Genomic DNA, 22,883 nt, shown 5'->3' with positions numbered 1-22,883 from the left:
AATGACGACCCTGTTGTCTGCAAAAAACACACAACAGTGGACATTGGATTAACGTTACGCTACAGCGAGTGACTGCCGCGACAAGCTGCAACATATCACGGTAAGCGAGTACTCCAGTGCTCGTCAGGCACATTAACCTTGTTCAACACGTCACAGAAGATGTAGTCTGGAGATGAGTTTTATGTATTCATCAATTTTACACTTATTCTGGTAAAATTTGCTTGAAAAAAGAAAGGGCTCGCTTTGTATGCATGAGTGAAAGTTGCTTTTCAGAGGCTTTCCGGAGCGTTCCTGTAGAAGAGGCCAGTATATTTCTTACCGGCACGGCGTTCCGGTGCGTTCCGGCTTACTTTCACCTATGGTCGTCAGAGAAGACAGAGAGTAAGATATTTTAATTGAATTCATTACATTGTGTGTTTTGTATACGATGTGGTTAGAATACTATTGCTGGTCCCTAAGACTTTATTTTTCTGTTCCAGCTGTGAAGCACTGACTGGTATTGATCTCCGAATCTTGAGTTTGTTCAGCTTAATAAAAGCTCTTCTTTTTCAACATGTCTGCAACATTTTGTCTCTCTGAATACATTCTCATGATCTGTAGGATGGCTCATTGTTTAATGGCAAGTATGAAGGTGAAATAATTGTACGTAATTTACATGGTTCATATTATTTTTTATTGGTGATGACTGGAGGGGGGTCGGGGGGGGGGAGGGGAATGAGCGTGGGGAGGGGGGTGGCGGGATGAGGGGGCGGGTTTCGAATTCAGATAATTCATGAGCCGAAGTTGACCAATAACGACAGATCTCTTAACTAATCAGGACACAGGGTTTTTTGTTACCCTGTGTCTTTCCATCCAATGGGTGTTCAGAATGAAGCTGGACAGGCTGGCGGAGTGCTAATCAGTTTTTCACACCTCTCCGGCGTGGTGTGTATTCCCCGCTTCCCTGCTCCACCCGCCCCCCGTCCCCTCACCCCTCCCTCTCCTCCACACAAGAGAGCACCTTACCAACAATTAATGCCACAGGCAAAGGAGAAGTGCAGAACCTGGAGACGCACATACATTGTCGCAGACAAGGCACGTTTACAACGATATACAGACCCTAATATCTGGCTTTTCATGCAATGATGTCATTTATCCTCATTTTGAGAAAAAACATCCAGAGCAGAATTTTCACACTGCCTGAGTTCAGCTGGGAGCCAGAGAAAGAAGTGGAGCCCCGGCCTTGGATTGGTCTTCCCCTTATAGACAGTCCCATCAGCCTCCGTCCAATCCGTGGCCAGCCTGAACCTCCTGCTTCACACAGAACATGAGCAGAGAACCCTGACCCAGGAGGGAGGGGAAGCGTCACTCAGCCATGAGTCCTGCTGGCCGCTGTGCTGCTGAGTCCCTCACATCCTAAATGAAACCACTGGAGGACTCAGCTCTGCTTCTCTCCAGGAACCATGTCCTCCAGCTCTTCTGTCTGACAACACTGTTTTGGTCTGCTGCCTGAAAATAAGGCCGTTTACACTGCAGAGGCTTCAAGAGGAAACACTAAACTCTCACTGTGTTCTGGTGTCTGTTTACACCACAACAGTGCTGGAGACACTGAAAACACTACTTTTTAGAAACTGCTCCAAGGTGGAACTTTGTGAGAGCTCTCAGGCTCCGTCTCCTTGTTGACAGTGGAAATGCTGCTGCTGGTCATGAACATGAGATCAGACAAACCTCCAACACAAAGTCAGAGAAGCTTCTCCACCTTAACTCTGAGGTCTCCCCTGCGAACTGAACCCAGGACCTCTCACACCCGAAGTGAGAATCATACTCCAAGACCAACGAGCCCACATGTTCATCACACTGAATCAGGCGGGTGATCCAGACTCCTGACAGCCTGGACAGTGCTCATAAAATGACGACATCCTGACAGGAAATGAAAACATAAGTCATGATGACTTGAGTGATGGTCAGTTTGACCTTAACCACTTCAAACAGTCCTCCAGGATGTAAACAGGCCGTTAATGAGTCCCACGGCATGCTGGGAGAGCTGAAGAAGCCACAGTCCTGGGAACAGAGTTCCAGCAGGGGACCAGTTCACCTTTTCGTAGCCACATCTCTGTGAGGAAAATCACATTCAGCTCATGGGAGTCAAAGAAGTCATCAAGAAAGACTCTCTCCTAATCAGCAGAACCTCAGAGACTTCTCACACTTCAAGGCCATCTGCAAGTAGAATTGGTTTGAACAGGGATCCTCTCAACATTCCTCCCTTGTAGCACCTGGACAGGGACTTGAACCCTGGACCCTCAGAATAAAAGTCTGATGCTCTACCATCTGAGCTACCCAGGCCTGAAAATGGGTCTTTTGTGTCTGTATAGCACTCACTTATGAGTGAGACAGAGCGAACAGCTTTCCTGTCCACCGTGGCTGAGAAACTGGAGCTTTGTGATCACGTCCTTATTCTTGGGGACTTCAACATTCATGTCTGCTGCCCTGATAAACCTCTGGTAAAGGACTTCTTAACACTCACTGACTCTCTCCGTCTGGTTCAGTGTGTGTCTGGTCCCACACACGAACGGGGACACACACTCGGTCTTGTTCTCTGTGATGGTTTTTCTGTTAAAAATCCGTAGATATGCGACAGTGTTTTCTCCGACCATCTGCCTGTGGTATTTGAAGTCTGGTTGATCTGTGCACCAGTTAAAAGCTGCGTCCCTGCTCGGCGCTGTCGGACCTTTAACCCTTCCACCGCTGCTCTCTTCTCTGCTGCCTTCCACCAGCTCTGTGTTCCCCTGATCTCACGGGTCCAGAGGAGCTCAGTTCGTGGTTCCACTCCTCCTGCCAAACAATCCTGGACTCAGTGGCTCCATTAAAAACCAGGCAGCCCAAAGCCAAACCTGAGGCCTGGTTCAGGGAGAGAACTCGGCAGCTCGGAGGGAGTGTCGCAGAGCTGAGCGCGGGTGGAAGAGGGACAAGCTGCACGTTTCTTTTCAAATTTTAAAAGATGACTGGCGCAGATATCAGAACACCGTGCTACCCCCCCCCCCCCCCCCCCCCCCCCTCTCTTTATCTTTCTCTTTTTCTCTCTCTCTTGCTCTCTGAGCCTTCCCGTCCCGGTCATGTCCGGCAGCCATGCCAGATGCCAGTTTCTAAGAAACGCAGCAGCAGGAGGAGATTCAATCTCCGGACGACGTGGAAGCAGCCGAGTCATGATAACAGGATGCTCGTTACATGTTGGTGACCCAGCTCGCCGCCGCCGCTGGTGATTACATAACCGCAAGGAGCTCCGAAACAAAAACAAAATGCAGAAATATAAAACAATTTGAAACCTAAGTTGTTCAGATGGCATGAGAAGCTATTTGGACTTTAGTTCATCTGACCTAAACGGGGCTTTTTCTGCATTGGAGTAGTTCTCCTGGTTCCAGTTCATGTTTTCTAAGAAGCTGGAAGCACAGAGCTCTTCAGAAGATAAGGTAACCAGCAAAGCTGCTGAAAAGCCAGTTTCAGCTTTGTTTCCCAGAGATCAGTGTGGAGAAGCTTCCTGACGATGCTGAGGAGAAACTGGACGTTTCCTTCCTGCTTCAACTGTCCAGAAACCTAAACTCAGCATCTGAAGGCTGAAAAGCTTCATTCCTCCTCATCACATCATGAAACCTGCTGTCCAATAACGCTGCTTTTGGAGATCCAACACACGGTGTCAATAAAGTACAGCTCACTCCACATTATTAACATGTTACTGCTGCTTACTGGTCAAGTAACTGACCTGAGACTGTATTTTGGCTAAAATACATTAAATACATGGATTGCTTAGTCCTGCTGATCATGTTTTGTAACAAACCCTGAACATTACACCGGGCTCACACTGGTTCCAGTCCGGCTCCGGTCCGTCTCCCGGCTCCGGTCTGGCTTCAGTCCTGCTCTTGTCCGGCTCCGGTCTGGATGCTGCAGCTAATCAGTAGTCATGAAATTAATGTGGCGGCTCCCAGAAGCCACGGTGCGGCTGCGGTCCGGAATGGTTCCACACACCGGCAATGATATGTGTCTGCAGCGCCGGAGACGGCACTGTCAGGACCCCACCCTGAGCACCGCGCTTTAGCGCCCCCTATCCAGACCAAGTGGAAGAGCCGAACAGCACTGTGAGAACCGTTCTCTTCATGGACAGAGTCCCCTGCTCTGTTCAAGACAAGTATCCTACATGATTTACCGTTTTAAAGGATGATTTAGGTTTATTATTCTACGGGAAGATTTCATTCAAAATAAAGTCAAAACATTACTGTTGTACAGTCAAAATGTACTGTTTAGAAAGATAACTGTTTTAAGGAGGATTTCACTCCAAATAAACCGACACCTGCCTCTGCTGCTTGGCTGTCAGTGTTCCTGTGTTTCTGCCGTTTATATTTCTCTGGTTTTTCGGACTCTGCTCGTTGTTTTGACCCTCCTCTGGATTTGTCTTCCTGTTCTCCTGCTTCCTTATTCAGGAACTCTGTTCTGGATCGGCCTCTACCTCCTGGTTTGTTCCTGTGATTCTGTGGCTTTGGCTCTAATTAAACCCTGTTAACCAGATCCTCCTGGTGGAGTCTGCTTTTGGGTTCCCCGACGGTCCTGACAGAGCTAACTGTCCTGGGACTGACAGCTTTCCTAATGACTGGTATGAAATGTTGAAAGAAGATCTGGCTGAGGGACTGCTGGAGTCCTCAGCTGTGAAATCAGTCTTCACTGTCGGCAAGGGCAAAGAACGCTGTGAATCATATTGCCCAATTTCTAGATTAAATGTAGACTACAAACTATTTCCATCTCTGATCTCTAAAGGAATGGAACACTGCCTCTCAGAGTTCATCACTGAGGATCAGACTGGGGTCATGAAGGGTCAAACACAGGGTCACATCAGGAGAAGCACACACCACCCAACAGGCCGGATGCAGAGAAGGCTTTCCAGAGTCAGCTGGTGTTTCTGGAGAAAGTGCTGGAACGGTTTGACTTCAATGATCAATGAACAGATGTTTCTCTGAAAGCATAACACTTGATCACTAATTCGGTCACCATTGATACTCAGTCAGTAGGATTCTTTGACATGAATGAATTTATTCATAAGTTTTGAGTGAAACAAGGATTTAAGCAGTGAAGGGCGAAGCTGAGATGCTTATTAAATCTGTCTCTCTCTTCAGGATGTCAGCCCCTATCTTTCTATATATCTATCTGCCAAAGTCTATTTATCTATTTATCTATCGATCTAGCAACCTAACAAAATCTAACTACATTAAAAAAACTAACTACCTACTAAAGTCTAACGATCTAAAATAAACTAACTACCTATCAAAATCTAACCACCTTAAAAAAACTAACTACTTATCAAAGTCTATCTACCAACTAAAATCTAACTACATGAAAAAAACTAACTACCTATCACAATCTAGCTACCTAAAAAAAACTATCTACCTACCAAAATCTAACTACATCAAATAAAGTAACTAACTACCCAAGTCTATCCATCTCTCTCCTTTCTGACTCCCTGCTGCCTCTCCTCACCCCCTCCTCGCCCCTCCTGGCTCCTCCTCTTCAGGTCTTGTCTCCTGTGGAGGATCTTGTCCACCCTGGCGTCCAGGTTCCTGGGCCTCCATTCACTGTTTTTCTTTTTAAGCTGGAATGAAAATAGTGAAACTGGTCACCGTGGTTGGCGTCACCGTGGTGCTAACAGGACCTTCAGAGGAGCTTCATGCTTTTCCAATGATTGAACCACAAATGGATAACATGAAGGAAACTGACTCCTTCTCTTTCCCCGTGTCAGACATGTCGGATATCAGGAGAACACAGAGCAAAACACTGTTCAGCATGGCGAAATCCTCCAACTGAGAAAAGGGAAAAAGCTTGTGGGGGTCGTTTTGTGTCTGCGTTTATTACTGAGCTGTGCTTTCAGAGGAGGAAGATCAGTTATCAATTCCATTCCTGTAAAGTTTCCTGATCCTCTCTGGATCCTCAGCGGTTCATGAAGCTTCATGAAGCCTCATCTGCCCATCACGAGATAAAACACACACAGCCCGAGAAAAAAAAAACCTTTTTTTTTAATACAAATTCTGTGCCAGGATAAACATGATTATCATGATATAAGATGAGCAATATCGAGATCTAAAATTTGTTTCATATCACACAGGTCCAGTACCTGGTACCAGGCACTAACCAGTGGAGACGCTTCCCGTGGAGTCCTGACTTTGTCAGGATTCTGTTCAGGCAGGCAGGCTGTCAGCTGGACCATCAACCATCAAACCCCCATGAACAGAAACCACCTGACCTGGACCAGGGATTGATCCACTTCCATCAATACTGACCTCCAGCAACCAGCCACACTCCACAGTCCAGACTGTCCTGCTGAGAGAGGAACAGGCTTCTCAGGAGTTTTCCTCCTGGACTCACTGAGCTGATTCACTTCAGTCACAATTGGCAGAAAAGGTATCGGAAACAGGGGATGTAGCTCAGTGGTAGAGCACCTGCTTCGCATGTAGGAGGTCCTGGGTTCAATCCCCAGCATCTCCAAGCTTTATGTCGAATATCATCAGGCAAATGAATCGAGGCTGAGTGTTAAAATCCATCTCCAAACAAAGAGCTCTGAACTTCTCAGAGGATCCTTCCAGCCAAATAGAGCATCGAACTGCTGCCAGCGAAACTGTTGGGGAAATCCTTCTGTTGTTGGCATAAAGAATTTCTGAAAAAAACCATATTTCCCTCAATAAGTCAATGTAGAAGTTGTTGAAATTCCTTTTCCTTGTCGTCTCTGCCATGATTGAGAGTAAAACTCCAGCGATCAGCAGCTTATTGAGATCAAACCTTCCTGAGGTACTGTGACCATTCCTGGTAGAAAGTGTGTGTGTGGAGGGTGATATGAGGTGAATCCACCTGCACAGCCTTCCAGCTGGACTGGATTTATAAAGGGAAAGAGCTGCATGGTTTATAAATCAGATGCTGTTTCTGCTTTTGGTGCTGGTAGACTTTTAGTGTGGATCCTCCACAGTGTGTGATCAACCAGGCCCCTGGCCTGCAGAGTCCAACATCTGGTTCTTCCTCCTCTGAGTGAGCAGCATGGAGCCGGAGCTCCTTCAGCAGCTGTGTCACGTTGGTAAAGCCAGGTGTGGCTTCGTTCAGCAGTCTGAACCTGTGCTGACGCTACGGGGTTTCCCTCCACGTCACTGGGGGCCGGTCGCTCCTCCACCAACCAGATCATCACTCTGAATCTGAGGAGGGTTTCCACACTCGTTACCCTCACTTTTAACTGGAGTATATCAAACTCGTCACACTATTTTTCTCTGGTGGACAGACTTTGTCTAAACAAACCTAAAAACCATTTGTGGGAGAGAGCAACAAAGGGCTCGTCCGGGAATTGAACCCGGGACCTCTCACACCCTAAGTGAGAATCATACTCCTAGACCAACGAGCCCACGTACTGAAGATGCAAAAAGACTCGACTGATGGTCATGAATCAGGCAGGTGATCCAGACTCCTGACAGCCTGGACAGAGCTCATCCAATGACCACATCCTGACTGAAGGAAATGAAAACATGAGTCATGAGGACTTGAATGATGGTCAACTTGACCTCAATCACTTCAAACAGTCCATAAAGACAGAAACGGGCCCCAAGTGAGCCCAACGGCATGCTGGGAGAGCTGAAGAAGCCACAGTCCTGGGGACAGAGTTCCATCAGGAGGCCAGTTCACCTTCAAGCAGCCACGTCTCTGTCAGGAACATCACATCCAGCTCATGGCAGTCAAAGAAGTCACAGAGGAAGATGGTCTCAATGTCAACAGAACCTGTGAGACTTCTCGAAAAATGGCATCATCAGGAGAAAACACAGCATGTCACCAGGTCGCAAATTTTGTGTGTTTTGGCCACTGACACAGAGCAGCAATGTGTCCCTCTGCTGTATGGATCCATACATAAACCACCCCTTGCTACACCTGGACAGGGATTTGAACCCTGGACCCTCGGATAAAAGTCTGATGCTCTGCTATCTGAGCCACCCAGGCCTGACAGCAGAGGGTTTGGAGTTTCTATACCACTCATTTATGATTGAGACAGAGCTGACAGCTTTCCTGTTCTCCATGGCTCAGAAAGTGGAGCCTTGTCTGACTGACTTACGTTTATTGACCAGTAGTGATACAGACTTCTTCCTAAAGTTAATAAGATGATTTACAAGAAGCTGTGGTGGAAAAACAGATTGTGAGTTTTTATCTACATTTAACAAAAAGTGTCATGTCCACAATGATTCACACTCTTCTCAATAATCAATAGTAAAGCCTTCATTCACTATTACAGTGATCAAACTCTTCCTATCATTACTGAGACGCTTCTTGCATGTCACCACTGGGATGTTTAGCCATTTAGATTCAGCAATGAACTCTTTTTTGTGCTTTTTTTTGCCACAAAAACCTTTAAATAGTTTTCGTGGCAGCATTTTGGGTCCCAGTGGAAATAATGAACGGCAACCGAGTGACAGGCAAGACAAGGACAATATGTAAGAACTGTCAGAGAATAGTCCTGAACACCGTGACTAACAGGAGCTCTGTGCTCTCTGCACTGATAGAGGAGGACTTTGGTTACAGTTTTACTTCTCGTGTTTGCACTTTAATAAAAATAAAATATCATTTGAGGAAAGAAGTCCATGCTCATGCTGAGGCCATGCATGGATGCAAATTATAAAACATTTCAAAATGCACCTTTATTGTTCAGTGACTGTTTCATAAAAAGTCTGTTTTTCTTGTCATATATTTTGTCATTTTAATTTTCTGAAAAGTAAAGTGGAAATCTGGTCTGATCTCATGGTGGTGAACCCAATGTCGTGTCTCGTCTCATGAGCTGAGTGTCTCGTCTCACCCCAAGAAATGAAAAAATAATCAATCCAGCAATTGTCCTCTGGGCTGGGCCTGTCCTGACAGACAGGTTGGACTTTATTCCCACCTGGACAGTTTGGTATTGAGGTCAGCTGCCAGCCGAGAGCTGAGATCATGATCAGGATGTTTGATGTTTAATGTGTGAGTGCTGATCTCCCCATTTACATTTTAGCAGAACATCCTACGAGCTTGTGTGTGTGTGTGTGTGTGTGTGTGTGTGTGTGTGTGTGTGTGTGTGTGTGTGTCTGTGTGTGTGTCATTCACACCAAATCCCTCACAGCTGTATTCAGTTGATCCTTCAGCACCATGGACAGCTCTATCAGTCCTTTTCCACTGGTTCCTTCTCAGCTTTACAATCAGACAATCAACCCTGAACATGAACAATACATGTGTTATGACAGTTAGGGTCGAACACCAATGTAAGAAAAAGACAATTATTAAGCTAATTTGTTGACATGATGGCAGTTTTGAACACTGGGCTTCAGCAGTAAACCACTTGTTAGAGTCACTTGTTGTTTGTGGGAAACTTCTCTTTCTTTCAAAGCTACAGGACTCCAGATGTTCAGTTAACCTACTCTAGTACAGCATTTTATGAAAGTCAGTCAAAATCATTGGTGGCACCATCATCACCAGTGGCAGCAGATGATCCAGACGACTTTAATTGAATATCATGTAAAATAGAGCAAGTCCTGGAAACAGTGGCCCTCATTTATCAAACGGTAGTACGACGGTATATGGGCGTACGCCCGTCGTACGTCCATATGAAATATGAGTTCGGCACTTTTCAATTTGATTGTGATCGTTCGGAAAGATGAAATCTCACGACAGCTCTGACATCGTGTTGCAAGTTTCAGTCAGTGTGGATCTGCGGTGCAGCGCAGAAAAACCTGGCGGAGCGTTAAAATAATTATAAAGCACATCTCAAACACGCCATAAAGCACAAGCAGCACACATTCAGGACAGATTAAAAATAAATAAATAAAACATAAAATGATGCCCTTACGGAATATCTAATAAAATTCTTCCTTGTGGGATTAATAAAGGATTTTTAACTTTCAATAGTCCGCTGGTCCATCCTGCCACGGAGAGGAGCAGTTTTAACAGTGTGAAAAGACACACGCTGCTTCTGTGGAGCAGCTTCAGACGCTCAGATCCAGCGGGGGAAACGCTGCTGTTCCTGTTCATCCCCAAAAATGTGTGTGACTTTATTTATGCAGTTTTACACAATATTGCACTGCCAATAGAGTTACTTTTGATGCACTTGTGCCACAAGAGGATGTGGGAACCAGCAGAGCCTCCACTGGGTCTGGACGGAGGAGACAGGACCTGAAGAACCACCACTGAAATGTCAATAAACTCTGAAGTTTAGCAAATGATTTATTTAATCAGTGATGTGAAGCCAGTAGCCTAGAAAATAACATATGAACTAAAGGGAGATTAAATCCAGACAGAGGACGTTTAGTCAAACATTTAATTAAAACTTCTATAAACTGTCTTTCATTTAAGCAGCACCAGCAGCGGGGGGCACGCGCCGCCCTCGGTGGCCTGAGTCCCGGGTCCACTCGGTCCTGTGTCCCGTTCGGTCTGAGGTCATTCTCGGCACCGGGTCCGGTGCTGGGTGTGTGTGTCTCGGTGGGACCGTCCCCGCTGTGGGGGGGAGACCTGGAGGCAGTGTGCTGCTGTCTGACTCTGAGACATCATTAAACAAAACAATAAAACTCTGAGCTGTATAACGTGAGTCAGCCTCATTATTTGTAAAATCAGGGTTAATTAAATTAACGGATCTATAATCTGTTCAGACCTCAGCCGGTGTCCGTTCATCCAGGTGACGCTGCTCACCACTGCCGCTTCCTCCAGATGGCGATTTTCCCTTTAATTTCAGTTTTTATTCTTCCAAAGAGCTCCTCCTGATTTACCTCCACCTCAGACCTGAGACGAGCCATTCCCAGCTCCCAAAAGTTTCTTTTTTCAACAAAATCACTCCTTTTCCGTGTTTGACCTCAGTGGGCTTCAGAACTGTGAATATTTCAGGGCGTAACATGTTAATGACGATCAAATCCAGCCGCCGTATTTATCAACACCTGATCACTCAATCCCTGATATCGGCGAGGTACGGAAGTTTCTGTAATGCCACGCGAGCCCCGTCGTACGATGAGCTCACCGCTCAGATATACACCCGTTTGAAAGATGGTTTGATAAATGAGGGCCAGTGTGTTTGAGGAAGTGACTTTGAGGAGCAGCATCAGTTTCTTCCTCATCTAATCATCTCTGTGCAGCTCCAGAAGGATTTTTACAGATGTTACAGATGTTTGTGATTCTCAGTGGACCACACTGAGTGCAAGAAGTGTCTCAATGTTGATATTATTATAATTTCAACAAATCATAGATCTTATCCTAAATGCAATCATAATCATATTTAACTTTAATGATGATGTTTTCCAAATCAACCCCTCTGGACCTGGAAGGGATTCTCCTGTAACTCCAAATGGACGCATTATCAAAGATCTGCAGAGGAACACACAGCTGAGCCCTGAGCGTGACCCTTGACCCCCAGCTGTGGTCTGGGTGGAAGTTGGAAATGTAAATCTCTGCTGTGTTTCAGTCTGCTGCAGTCTGGAGGAACAGGAAGCTGGTTGGAGCAAAATGACTGGAGAGAAAAGAGTCTTTCCCAGAAGATCTCTGAGCTCCAACACTGACGGATCAACAGTTTCTGGAGCTCAGCTCATCTCACCAATCTATAAAGTGTTTATTAAGTTGGAAAAGTAGGCCACGCCTATTCCATTAGTCAGCTGTCTCTGTGGCGCAATCGGTCAGTGCAGTCGGCTGTTAACTGAAAGGTTGGTGGTTCGAGTCCACCCAGGGACGGTGGAGGTTCTTCTTCTTGGAACAATCAGGGTTTAACAACTCCTTAACTTTGATGGGGATGAAGTTTCGGAACATGACGTCACATGAGGGCATGTTCATACCGACTTGGGTGGAGCCAGGACCCCTTTCTGGAAATGACTGAATCGTGTTCTCACCGTTGAACCAAAAGGGCAGAGTGGGATGAGCTACGACTCAAATGACGTGGTGGGCGGCGTCACATTGACGTTAGGGTCACGTGCTTGCGTTCTTCACCGCGAGCACCAGACTTTTTCAAGTTTTCAATTTTTGGCCCAGATGTCCAGAAAAACGCTTGTTTGGCTGGAACTCCAGGTCTGCCCACGGTTGCTCTCTGCCATGCTCGATGTGCGCGCTCAGAATAACAGGAAATGACGTCCCCACAATGGAGTTACGTGTTGTGCATTACGGAAGCTTCACACGGACAAAAGTGCGGCAAACGAGGAAAGTTGGCTCGACCCGGGGAGCGACCGTGTTCTCACTGCATCTAGATCGAGCCGGGGTCGACCTCGGACCTCCTTCTCGAAGCGGCCCCGGCTCCACCCAAAAGTAGGTCGACCCAACGTGAAAAACGTGTCACACTGTCGCTCCACCATGGGCTGCTACGGTAGTTAGGTGGAGCCAAATACCTTTGGTGGGAACGCAGCCTGAAACTTTGCTCCGGGAGGCAAGAAGCAATGGCCGACAACAACGAAGAGAACTCCTCTGCTGTGAAATCCCTTCAATATCAGATTATGTTCAAACTTTCTGGGTTGAAGCCCGGAGCAGAATGTTAGGAAACTGAGGTCTCAGTCAGAAAGGAGTGTTTTACTGATCCAGACAGTTTGAAGCAGGATCCTGGGTTGACGGTCCTCACTGTGGACGGATTGACCGACATTTACCGCTGAATCCCATTTCACCCCTGAGCCCTCCTGCTTGGCCCTACCACTCCGTTTTGCACGTTCACGTGTAGGGTTACATTTATCTATCTATCTATCTATCTATCTATCTATCTATCTATCTATCTATCTATCTATCTATCTATCTATCTATCTATCTATCTATCTATCTATCTATCTAACCATTATGTTCCTCTAAAGCTGTTGTAAACACACATGTATCAGAACTCAGGCTGTCAGTGTTGATGCATTAATCACGATCAGATTAATTTAGAACACTTTAAATATTTGAATTGCATTTTAATCACAAGCCTTTTTGTCCCTTCTATTCACCCGTAGTCGGCTGCTAAAAAAAATCTTGTAAATCCAGATGAATCAGAACCATTGTTTCACTTACTTTATCGCTGATGGCCACTCTTCCTCCCAGCTTGCTGTGCTGATCATTCAACCAAGCCTGTGTGACCATCTGTTGGCTTCTCCTCATTAGTCTCTGAGGCATACATTTTTTTTTTTAATTTTGTGTTTAAATGAGATAGTTTTCTCATTATAAAGAGCTTTTAGAGTTTTCTCATTACAGTTCTCAGTAACAACAGTCCAGCTTGGTGGTCTGTCCATATGAATGTCCAATTCTCCCATTGTTAACAGTGAACCCAGAGCCTTCCACCAATACACACCTACAGCAACCAGACACACAACACAATCACAGCTTAAACAGTGAATGATGAAGATCTGCTTCTCAGGAGTTTTCCCCAGTAACTTTATGAGCTGATTCAGTTAAAGAAGAAATCCAGCGATAATTAAAGACAGGGGATGTAGCTCAGTGGTAGAGCACATGCTTAGCATGTATGAGGTCCTGGGATCAATCCCCAGCATCTCCAGCTTTATGTCAGTGTGTGACTGTAAAACCTCAGCAGAGGAACTCACTCCAGCTCAGCATCAACTCTTCCAGCTCTCCACTGACAGTCATTCAGCAGCAGAGCTCTGGAGAAGATCAGTCTTCATTCTGGTTCTCAGGAAGCATGAACCCAGGTCAACCATGACTTCAGACCAGTGGCTCTCACCTCTCATCTTCTAAACCTCTGGAGAAACTGTTAATTCAGGAGCTTCATATGGAGCTGGAGCCACATCTGGATCAACATCAGTTCACATACAAAGGAACCGGAGGACGAGTGAAGCTGTTTTAACTCTAATGCAGCTGTTTTAAAACAGCTGGAAAGTCCCTCTGCATACGCCACATTAGTCTTTATTGATCTGCAGAGGACGGCTTTGCTGACTGGAGTGATGCTCACCAGCTGCAGATCAACAGAGGAGAAGCAGTGGAGATGCTGGAGGAGTCCAGGACAACGGGAGACCACAGCTCTGTGGACGGACATGGGGACAACACTGTCCAGACACTGGGGGACAGTCCACCCACAGCCTTCAGTCTGGACACTGGGGGACAGTCCACCCACAGCCTTCAGTCTGGACACTGGGGGACAGTCCACCCACAGCCTTCAGTCTGGACACTGGGGGACAGTCCACCCACAGCCTTCAGTCTGGACACTGGGGGACAGTCCACCCACAGCCGGTCTTCACCCAGCAGCAAATTGTTAATGATCTCTGGAGCTCTGCAGATACAGAGGCCTGGAAAATGACACAGGTTTAGTGATGTTGGCTAAAAACTTCCTCATCACAATGTAAAGACTCCTGAAGACACTTTAAAACAGCTCCAAAAGAGGACTGGAGCGGGACTTTAAAGAGCTTTCAGGCCTCGGCTTCATTCATTTTCTTTAAAGAGGATATTTCTGTCTGGGCTGAACTCGCCATTAGATCAGGCAGTTGTAAAGTTTCTTCTTCCCCCAACCTCTCAGTATGAACAGTGACCAGGTGGGGGCAGCATTCCGCTGATCCAGCGTCCAGCCTGCCGGAAGTCAGTAGAAGAAGAAGCTGCAGCTGCAGTTGATGCCAGTCCTGGTCTGACACGTGCTGGTCCAACAAGGATCCAGACTCAGTAAAGGTCCAACTCTTTAAACTTTGTGTTCAGTGCGGTTAAAGTGAGTTTTCCAGGAAGCTCCGGATTGATTCCTGTCGGTTTTTAACATCTGCTTTTAGCAGCAGCAGAGACGCTACAGGAAGTGGGGCACCAGTTAACACGGAGACCAGTTAATCCGAAACACCCGCGAGCAGCGTCCTGCTGCCAGAGGAAGAAAGTGAAGCTCTTGGATTGGAGGAGAAAATAAGTCCTGATAAGGTGGAAATATTGCTGGAAGCTGCTGGAGAAGCTGAACCACAGCCACGGAGCTGCAGCTCCTTCAAAGCCACGTTTCTGGAGGACTTCCGGTGAGCTAGCTGCATGCTAACAGCTAATTAGCACGTGTTGACCTTGAGAATGAAAGCAGTGAGCTGGTGAAGCTGTTTCCAGCCTTAAATCAGGCTGCAGGGAGTTTAAAGTGAAGCAGTGTTGTATATTTAGTGTGTTGATGCTGCTGCTGGCCTCAGTAAACTGCTTTATCAGGATCTACAGACTAGATTCAGTCAGGATGAAGAGAAATGTGAAGAAATGCTGTTAAAATGTGAAATGGTTTGATATGAGCTTCATATGTTGGTGCTGAGAGAAATGTGAGAGTGAATCAGTAGATGTGGAGCAGGGAGTGAATCTTGTTGAGACTGTTCCTCCAGTCAGTCCTGCTCTTCATCATCATCCTCCTCTCCTCAGGCCCTGGATCTCCACTGCCTCCATCCTGGTCTTCATGTCCTCCAGCCCCTTGGTCTCCTCCGTCCTGCTGGGATCCAGGGTGCTGGTAGGAACTTGATGCTCTCAGCAACTGTTCAGATCAGCCTCCTCAATAGAAAGAGCGTCCAGGAGGAAGCAGGGAGTCTCTACCTGGTTCCTGTCTTCTTCTGATCAGCAGCTCTCATTGTGTCTGGAGGATCAGGTCTGGGTCCTCTGTCCATATCAGAGCTCTGTGGGTTTTGTAGAGTTGAGAGTGAATCCAGCCCCGGCTGAGCTTCTAGTGCTTCTAGAGGAAAGCAGCAGCTTTGTTCAGGGCCAGAGTCCTGGTGGAAATGAAGTCTGGCTGCTCAGCTGCTGTGAAGTCAAAGCTTTGATGAGCTTTCAGTCATACAGAACAATTCCCATCCTGGAAAACCAAACTCAAAGAGCTTCAAGTCCTCTTTCCATCAATGAAAGCAGGATTTTAGTGGAAACCTTCACTCATGTTTTAGTGTGTTGAGAGAACAGAAGAGTGTTGAGAGAAGTGAGCGGAGATCCCTCCTCACCCTGTTCTTCCAGATGCAGTTCACTCATCCTGCATCAGAGCTACTAGATCCAGGAGCCTCTTCTTCTGGAGGAACTTTTGATTTAGTTCTCAGTCAAAACAAAGTGAGACATTTCAGCTGAGAACAAGTTGAACAAAGGTAAATCCTTCAGCAGATCCTTTGCAGGTGATGATCAGCAGCTCTTTGGCTTTTACTCTACAGCTGTCTTGTAGTTTTCTTCTCTGAAAGGTTTTTCTTCCAAAAAGCAGCTGATCAACATGTTGAGGAGACAAAACTCTGCTCTGAAGGCACAGTGTCTCCTGGTGCTGAATCCAGGCTCAGAGGGTCCACTGGGACCAGGTTTAGCCAGGAGGGAGACTCCAACAGCCTACCTCCAGGACCAGAGATGCTGAGCTGATAGACTTGGCAGCCTCAGTGTGGGCCAGCTCTCTGGAGGTCTGGACAGTCCTGCTGGGTCCACAGTGAAGGAGAACCAGAGATCCTCAAGGGCCGGAGACTTTTAGAAAGCAGGACATCATCTGACATGACAGAGAAGACAATATTTTAATATTTCAGAGGGAAATCTCTGGTTTGTTCACTCCTGACACTGATCAGCTGATTGTTAATGAACTCATTCACTACTCTCAACACTGAATCAAACACAATCCATGTTTGAAGAACAGAATTCTTCATTTGCCAGTCGTTGTCAATATGATGGCAGGTCACAGTTCCAGAGGCTTCTGCTGTACAGGACGTCCCTCTGTCTGCAGGACACATGAAGCAGCAGAGAAAACCGTCTCATCAACAATACATACAAAATACATGTCTTATTGTCGCTGTTGTCGGGAGGCAGTGATAAGTCCAGATGCACGTGTAGCAGCCAGGGCTGCCTGAACCAAGGTGTAGGCCCCTGGACTAACTGAGGCTTGGAGGGCCTGCCCCACGCCGCCGCCGCCCCCCCCCCCCCCCCACCTCCCCCCCCCCCCCCCCCCCCCCCCCCCCCCCCCGCATGAACTCAGCCGCCCGTCCACAGAAAAAAAAATAGACACCAAAACATGTACATGTACCAAAACTTTAAATGTTGAACAGCCAATCACTCATGAGAACTCAGAAGTAGGAAATCACAGTTTCAGCACCATGAAGAAAAAGAAGAAGAGCCCTCAGTTCCAGCATGAAGGAGGGAGATGATCAAATTGTCCTGGAAAAAAAAAATTAGGATCAGTTGCATAAGCTGATAACTATCACACACTAAACTGCTGTATGTTACCTTAGAAAGGCCTTCTTCTGGCCTTTTTAGTTGAGAAGTCTTCTATGATGTCCTTAAAGTCCAGGCCTGGAAGAATGTCATTCTGGACCGACATCAAGGAAAGATGGCCGAGTCTCTCTTGGTGCATGGATGATCTCAGGCGGGATTTCACCATTGAGAGCTTGGAAAATGAGCGCTCCCCTGCAGCATTGGTCACAGGCAGAGTGAGATATAAACCAAGGACAACGTCCACATCAGGGAATACTGTCTGGAGTCGTCTCGTCCTCATGTCTTTCAGAAGGTCCGAGGCTGATGTGCTGCTGTCTGAGAGTGTTTGCACAAACTGTTGAAAATGTGCCACTTCATCAACAAAGTCTTCTGACTGATCAGTTTTCTACTTCTTGTAAAGACTGGTAGCTGCTGTGTTGAGGTTTTCAGAGGAAATTGGTTTCAAATGATTCAGGAATCCAAAGGTTTCACACAGGCCTTTGTAAGATTCATATCTCTGATCCAGTTCGGACACAAGACGGTCAATAATGGAGACGTAAACAGAGTGTCCACCCACTAGATTCAGTGTCTGCGCTGCACATGGCCCCCACTCAGCAAGAGGGGGGATTTCCCTCAAGCGTGCTTGCTCGCCTTTGTAGATGCCAGACATGTTGCTTGCGTTGTCAGAGCATTGTCCTCTACAGTTCCTGATGTGAATTCCCGTCTCCTCCAAAACGCTTGTCAAACACTGGAAAAGGTTTTCACCGGTGTGACTCAATATCGGCTAAAACTTTACAAATCGCTCCTCAGCAGCTCCGTCTGGTGACACATATCTCAATATGCTGGTCAGTGTGTGAAACATCAGGGGTGGAGTCAACACTAATGGAACAATATTTTGCCATTTTGACTTTTCCAATAATTTCAGTGAGAACTTGTTTTCCCATTAGTTCAATAAATTCTTCTCAAATGTTTAAAGAGAGATAAGAGGGAGTTCCTCCTCCTGCATCGCCATACTTGTCAATATGGGACTTCAAAAAGGGATCAAACTCGCTGATGAGCTCCATACAACCCAAATAGTTCCCATTGTTTGCTTCCCCAAGTCTGTGGCTGCTCCCTCTGAAAGCCAGTCCTCGCTCAGACACAAACTTGACAACCAACACAACTCTTTGAAGCACATCAGTCCAGTACTGGCATTCCTGATGAAACTGCCTCTTCAGCTCTGAATCCACCACTCCGTGTTCAGCTGATGAATTAATATAAGCAGTCATGGCCGATCTGTGCATTTCACTGTTTTCATGCTCGCTGATTCTCATCTTTGCATGTTGCCAGTCTGAAAATCCTGGACTTGAAAAGGAAGACCTGCCTCTGTTTTGCCCCCCAAATAGTTGGACTGCAAAGCAAAATATATTTCCACTTTGTGGAGAGCAGCACAACCGTTCTCTAAGTACATTTTCCCCGTTGACAAGTTTCCGCTGGAAAAACGCTTCATTAAAAAAATGCTTCTGTTGTTTCTGCTGGCGAGCTGAAGCCCACAGATCACCGTCCTTATTCTGGCGTCGTGCTGGTCCTATTTCAGCCCAATACGCTCGTACCTTTTCATCTGCTGTGGTGTGTTGTCCCCATGGAGCCGGGTCTGTGTTGTAGGGATCATCCAGCGGCGGCGGCGGCTGCGGGTCCCCTCCGGATGCAGCAGAAGGAGCGCTTCCAATGGCGGCAGCGCCGATGCCTTCTCCTCTCTCTTCACCTGACTTGCTGCAGCTGGTAAAAAGCTGAGGCTGCCCGGGCTGGGACTGAGAGGTGGGCGGTATTGAAGCGTCCTCCCGCAGGTTCTCCTCTGGGCCCCCCCCCCTCGGCGTCGCTGTCAACTTTGTCCGCGGCGTCAGCAGCTGAAGCCGCCGCGGAGGCCGGGGCCTGTTCGACGACGCTTTGCGCGGCTTCACTTTCCACGTCTCCGCCTTCCTGTTCATCAGTTTTCTTCTTAAAAAATCCCGTGAGCTTTGGTCTTGTGGTCAATAATCGTTTGTCACGAATCTCTTTCTCCTTTTGGGCTTTTCTCTTCTGTGCTCCGCTCTCCAACTTTTTCTTTCCTGACACTGTCGTCTCCAGATCGGCGCCGTTCAGTTGAAGCATCGACACACAGCAACAACACGTGGGCCTGAATCCTTGGATTGTGATTGGCTGCAATCGATTGACTGACAGAAAAACAAACAAACTGCAGATGTAGGAATAAGATCCAGGCGGTATTCTCTGCATGACTGATGAGCCTTTTGGTCAACAGGTCGGCCCCTGAGTGCGGGGGCCTGGTTTGATATATGACTGACAGAAACTTTAACAAGTCAAAGAATAACATGAAACTAAGGTGAATTCTGATTGGCCCATTATCCGACTTGCCGTCACGGCTGGCTACGGGCGCGCCGTGCTGGAAAAAGCAATGTTTGGTGATTGACAGCGACGTCCACAAAGAGCCTTTTTCAGACATTATATTTGGCCCCTCTGATTGGCCCCTGACAGACCGAGGCCCCTGGACTTCAGTCCCTCCTCGTCCAGTGGTCAAGGCGGCCCTGCGGACCAGTATTAGTAATGTGTCACTGCTTTTTCTTTCTTTTTCCATTTTATTGTTTTTGTTTTAAGGAGTTTAGTTTTTGATTTTTTTGTTTTGTGTTCACGGAGTTTGTATTTGTTATTAAAAAGTTTAAATGTCATCCCTGCCAGATGTGTCTCTCCTTTGAACCTTTCCAGTTGTGAGACTTCATTGGAACTCGCGTGTGTTTCTTTGTTTGGAGCAGTCAGGTGACAAAGCATGTTGACGTGCCACACTCAGTGTTGACAGGCGTGCTCCCGGCCGGTCTGGAGGAAGCCGCCACAGGACAGGAACACGCGGTCCAGCAGGGCAGAGGTGAAAGGTCAAGCCCCCCTACCAGAGAATGTCTCCACAGCGGGCGGTGCACGGCACACGGGACATGTTTTCTCCATATAATCTTCAGGTGTGATGTGGTGGTCGTTGGTGCAGCAGCTGCAGGTGTGCTTGTCGTTGCTGTTGTTGGTGTTGTGTGTTTGTGAGAACGTGCACAGTGGCAGAGCGCAGCGTCCCAGTCACTGCACATCCAGATTCCTCAACTCTCCTCCTCACTGGACCACACTGTGTCATCATGGAGGACACAACCAATGTGAAAGCCAGAACACAACATGCAGCGTTCAGATGTGGGAAGAACGCAAAAGACTGCGGAATGCCGAACTTCTCCCGGAGGACACCCTGTGACGGTCGTCTGGCTCTTCTGAAGAAGCCTTGACAAAAGGGAGAAAACCGTGTGTTTGACTACCAACTAAAACATGTGCATGTTCAGAGGAAGACCAGAATTCCCTTCTTCATCTTTCTTCAGGGACTGCCTTACAAACGTTTCCTCTTCAGTTTGTGACAGTGTTACTGTTACAACAACACACCCATCCACAGCTTCAGCAGCACCTTCGTCTTTCTAATTTATGTATTCATTTATTTCATGGTTTATGTGTTTTGTTTTTTCCCCTGATGCCTGAAAGTTCCGTTTGGGGGGATGACGGGGCGCACGCACCGATCCCGAGACTCTGAAGATGGAGGAAGACGGGAGAAGAAATGATGATGAGCAGCACAGAAACATGGAAGGGACAAGTCCTCAGTCAGACTGACCGGGAACTTGTTGCTGTTCTTGGTGCCTGGTTATCTTGTTTCTCTGCTTGTACTGGGTTTTTTTTTTCAGTTGACGTGAAATGTTTGACTCTGCAGGCCGGGGACCTCGTTGATCACACACTGTGGAGGATCCACACTGAGGCCCAATCCCATTTCTCTTTCTAGCCCTCCCCCTCGCCCCTCCCCCAGTCAGGAGGGAATTCTCTGAGTTTCCTTCTAAACCAATGAAACAAAGCTCTCAAACAGGAAACGAGTTCTCTGACTATCAGCTGACATCAAGACTTCAATCAGGAGTTTAAGCTTCAGAGGAGATGAGAAGAAAACAGAAGAAACAAGAAACCAGCTTCACTAAATATTGATCAAAATAGAGTTTTTATGAACAAAGAGGACAAATGAATCTGGACTGTTTCAAAGATTGTGTCTAAGATCTGTGTCTTAGTAGTTTGATCATTTTTACTGAGCTGCTAAACAATTAGAAATCACTGAAAGTTGAGGATTGACTTTAAAATGTGATTGAGAGGAATGAAAAACTTCACCAAGCAGAGAATTACATGACTGAACAATTCATCATTTTTCTTCTGCAGTCAGTCCAAAAGTTCTCCTGTTTTCTGTCACATGACTCAGAAATGAAGAGATTTAGTCTGGAATCACTTTGAAAATCAAAGCAGATTGTATCTGAGAGCATGAGAAGAACATCTGGACAGTTGTTTCTACACCAGTCTCACAGAAGCAGCAGATGTTGTTGATCTGAAAACGTTTTCTGAGTGGTTCTTTGGATAAATCTCCTTCAGGATGGTGAAATGAGGGAGAGCAGCAGGGCTGAACGCTGAAGATCTACTGATGCTCCATGGTTCCATGCTGGACTCTCACAGCTCTTCACACTGCACCACTGACACTCAGCAGCTCTTCTGCTGCTTCCTCTGTCACTCAGCGCTGGAAGTAGCTCCTCTCCCAGCTGCAGAGAGATGAGAGGTGGTGGTCAGAGTGTGTGAAGCAGTGAGGACTTCAGTCCTGTTCAGAGCAGCAGTCAGCAGCTCAGAGCTCATGAAGGACCACCACTGTCAGACCAACACAACAAGCCTGTGGCTCCTCTGATTGGCTGACTGTGTGTCCTCTGCTGTCCAATCCTGAAGCTGCTCAGCGTTCTCCTCTCACAGCCTCACTGAGAGTCAAACACTGGATCTTTGTTCTCACACTGACTGTGTTTAGTCCAAACCTGCTGAAAGCAGCATGGACTCACTCCAACCATCTACTGACCTCAGAGTCTGCAGGCTGCAGTCTGGACTCTGCTGGAGAGCAACCAGCTGCTGCACATCTGGCTCCTGCAGCTGGTTCCAACTCAGGTCCAGCTCCTTCAGGAGGGAGGGGTTGGACTTCAGAGCTGAGGCCAGAGAAGAACAGCTGATCTTTGACAAACTGCAGTCAATCAACCTGAATAAAGAGAGAAAGAAGTGAGATTAGAGGACAGAGTTTGCACACACACAAACACACACACACACACACACACACACTCTCTCTCACACACAAAGTCACACAACAGTGTGGCTGGTGCCATCCCATAATGAGCTGACATGTTAATGCTAACAAGCTAATACGCTGACATGCTGATGTGCTGACATGGTGTCAATGTGTGAAGAGCCCAGCCGCTACATACTTGTTGCTGCTGCTGAACAGCTGGACTGTTTCCATGAGTCATGTGTCAAATCAGGTTTGGATATTTTGGAGAGCTGAACTGATGTGAAGACCAAACAGAAGCAGAGCCCAGTGGAGGACATGTCAACAGCCAAGCGTACTGGACAGAAAGCCAACAAGCTGCTGAGAGTCTGGAGCTCCAGCTGGGAGATCAGTGACAGCTTGATCCAGGAGAGATCAGCCTGCTTTGAAAGCTGAAGGTCAACATGGAGCGTGTCAGAGGTTCACAGTCAATGATCCACTGCAGCTCCTTTCTTCTTCTAGCAAGCTTTGAAATGTGGAGCTGCACACGGCTCTGCCACAGTCACAGGACTAAAGAGCAGAGAAGAAGCTCCGTTTCTCCTGGAGATCCTCAGTGTGGATCACTCTCAGATCAGCCTGATGTCTGACCTTTAGTGTCAACACTACTTTACTGAAACACACTCAAACATGGAGTCTGACCTCAGAG

General features: G+C 47.0%; 5 non-coding genes across 5 annotated transcripts; 3 read left to right on the top strand and 2 right to left on the bottom strand.

Moving 5' to 3' along the window:
* Positions 1-2,249: 2,249 nt before the first annotated feature.
* trnak-uuu (transfer RNA lysine (anticodon UUU)) lies at positions 2,250-2,322 on the bottom strand. The gene has a single exon. It is a non-coding gene; the product is annotated as a tRNA-Lys (tRNA).
* Positions 2,323-6,429: 4,107 nt separating this feature from the next.
* trnaa-cgc (transfer RNA alanine (anticodon CGC)) lies at positions 6,430-6,501 on the top strand. The gene has a single exon. It is a non-coding gene; the product is annotated as a tRNA-Ala (tRNA).
* An 826-nt stretch (positions 6,502-7,327) lies between these two features.
* Positions 7,328-7,399, bottom strand: trnap-agg (transfer RNA proline (anticodon AGG)). The gene has a single exon. It is a non-coding gene; the product is annotated as a tRNA-Pro (tRNA).
* Positions 7,400-11,641: 4,242 nt separating this feature from the next.
* trnan-guu (transfer RNA asparagine (anticodon GUU)) lies at positions 11,642-11,715 on the top strand. Its single transcript has one exon. It is a non-coding gene; the product is annotated as a tRNA-Asn (tRNA).
* A 1,699-nt stretch (positions 11,716-13,414) lies between these two features.
* trnaa-agc (transfer RNA alanine (anticodon AGC)) lies at positions 13,415-13,486 on the top strand. Its single transcript has one exon. It is a non-coding gene; the product is annotated as a tRNA-Ala (tRNA).
* Positions 13,487-22,883: the final 9,397 nt, after the last annotated feature.

This window comes from Salarias fasciatus, assembly GCF_902148845.1.
Source record: "Salarias fasciatus chromosome 23 unlocalized genomic scaffold, fSalaFa1.1 super_scaffold_20, whole genome shotgun sequence".
Lineage (NCBI taxonomy): Eukaryota > Metazoa > Chordata > Actinopteri > Blenniiformes > Blenniidae > Salarias > Salarias fasciatus.
This window is presented reverse-complemented; position numbering and strand designations above follow the sequence as displayed.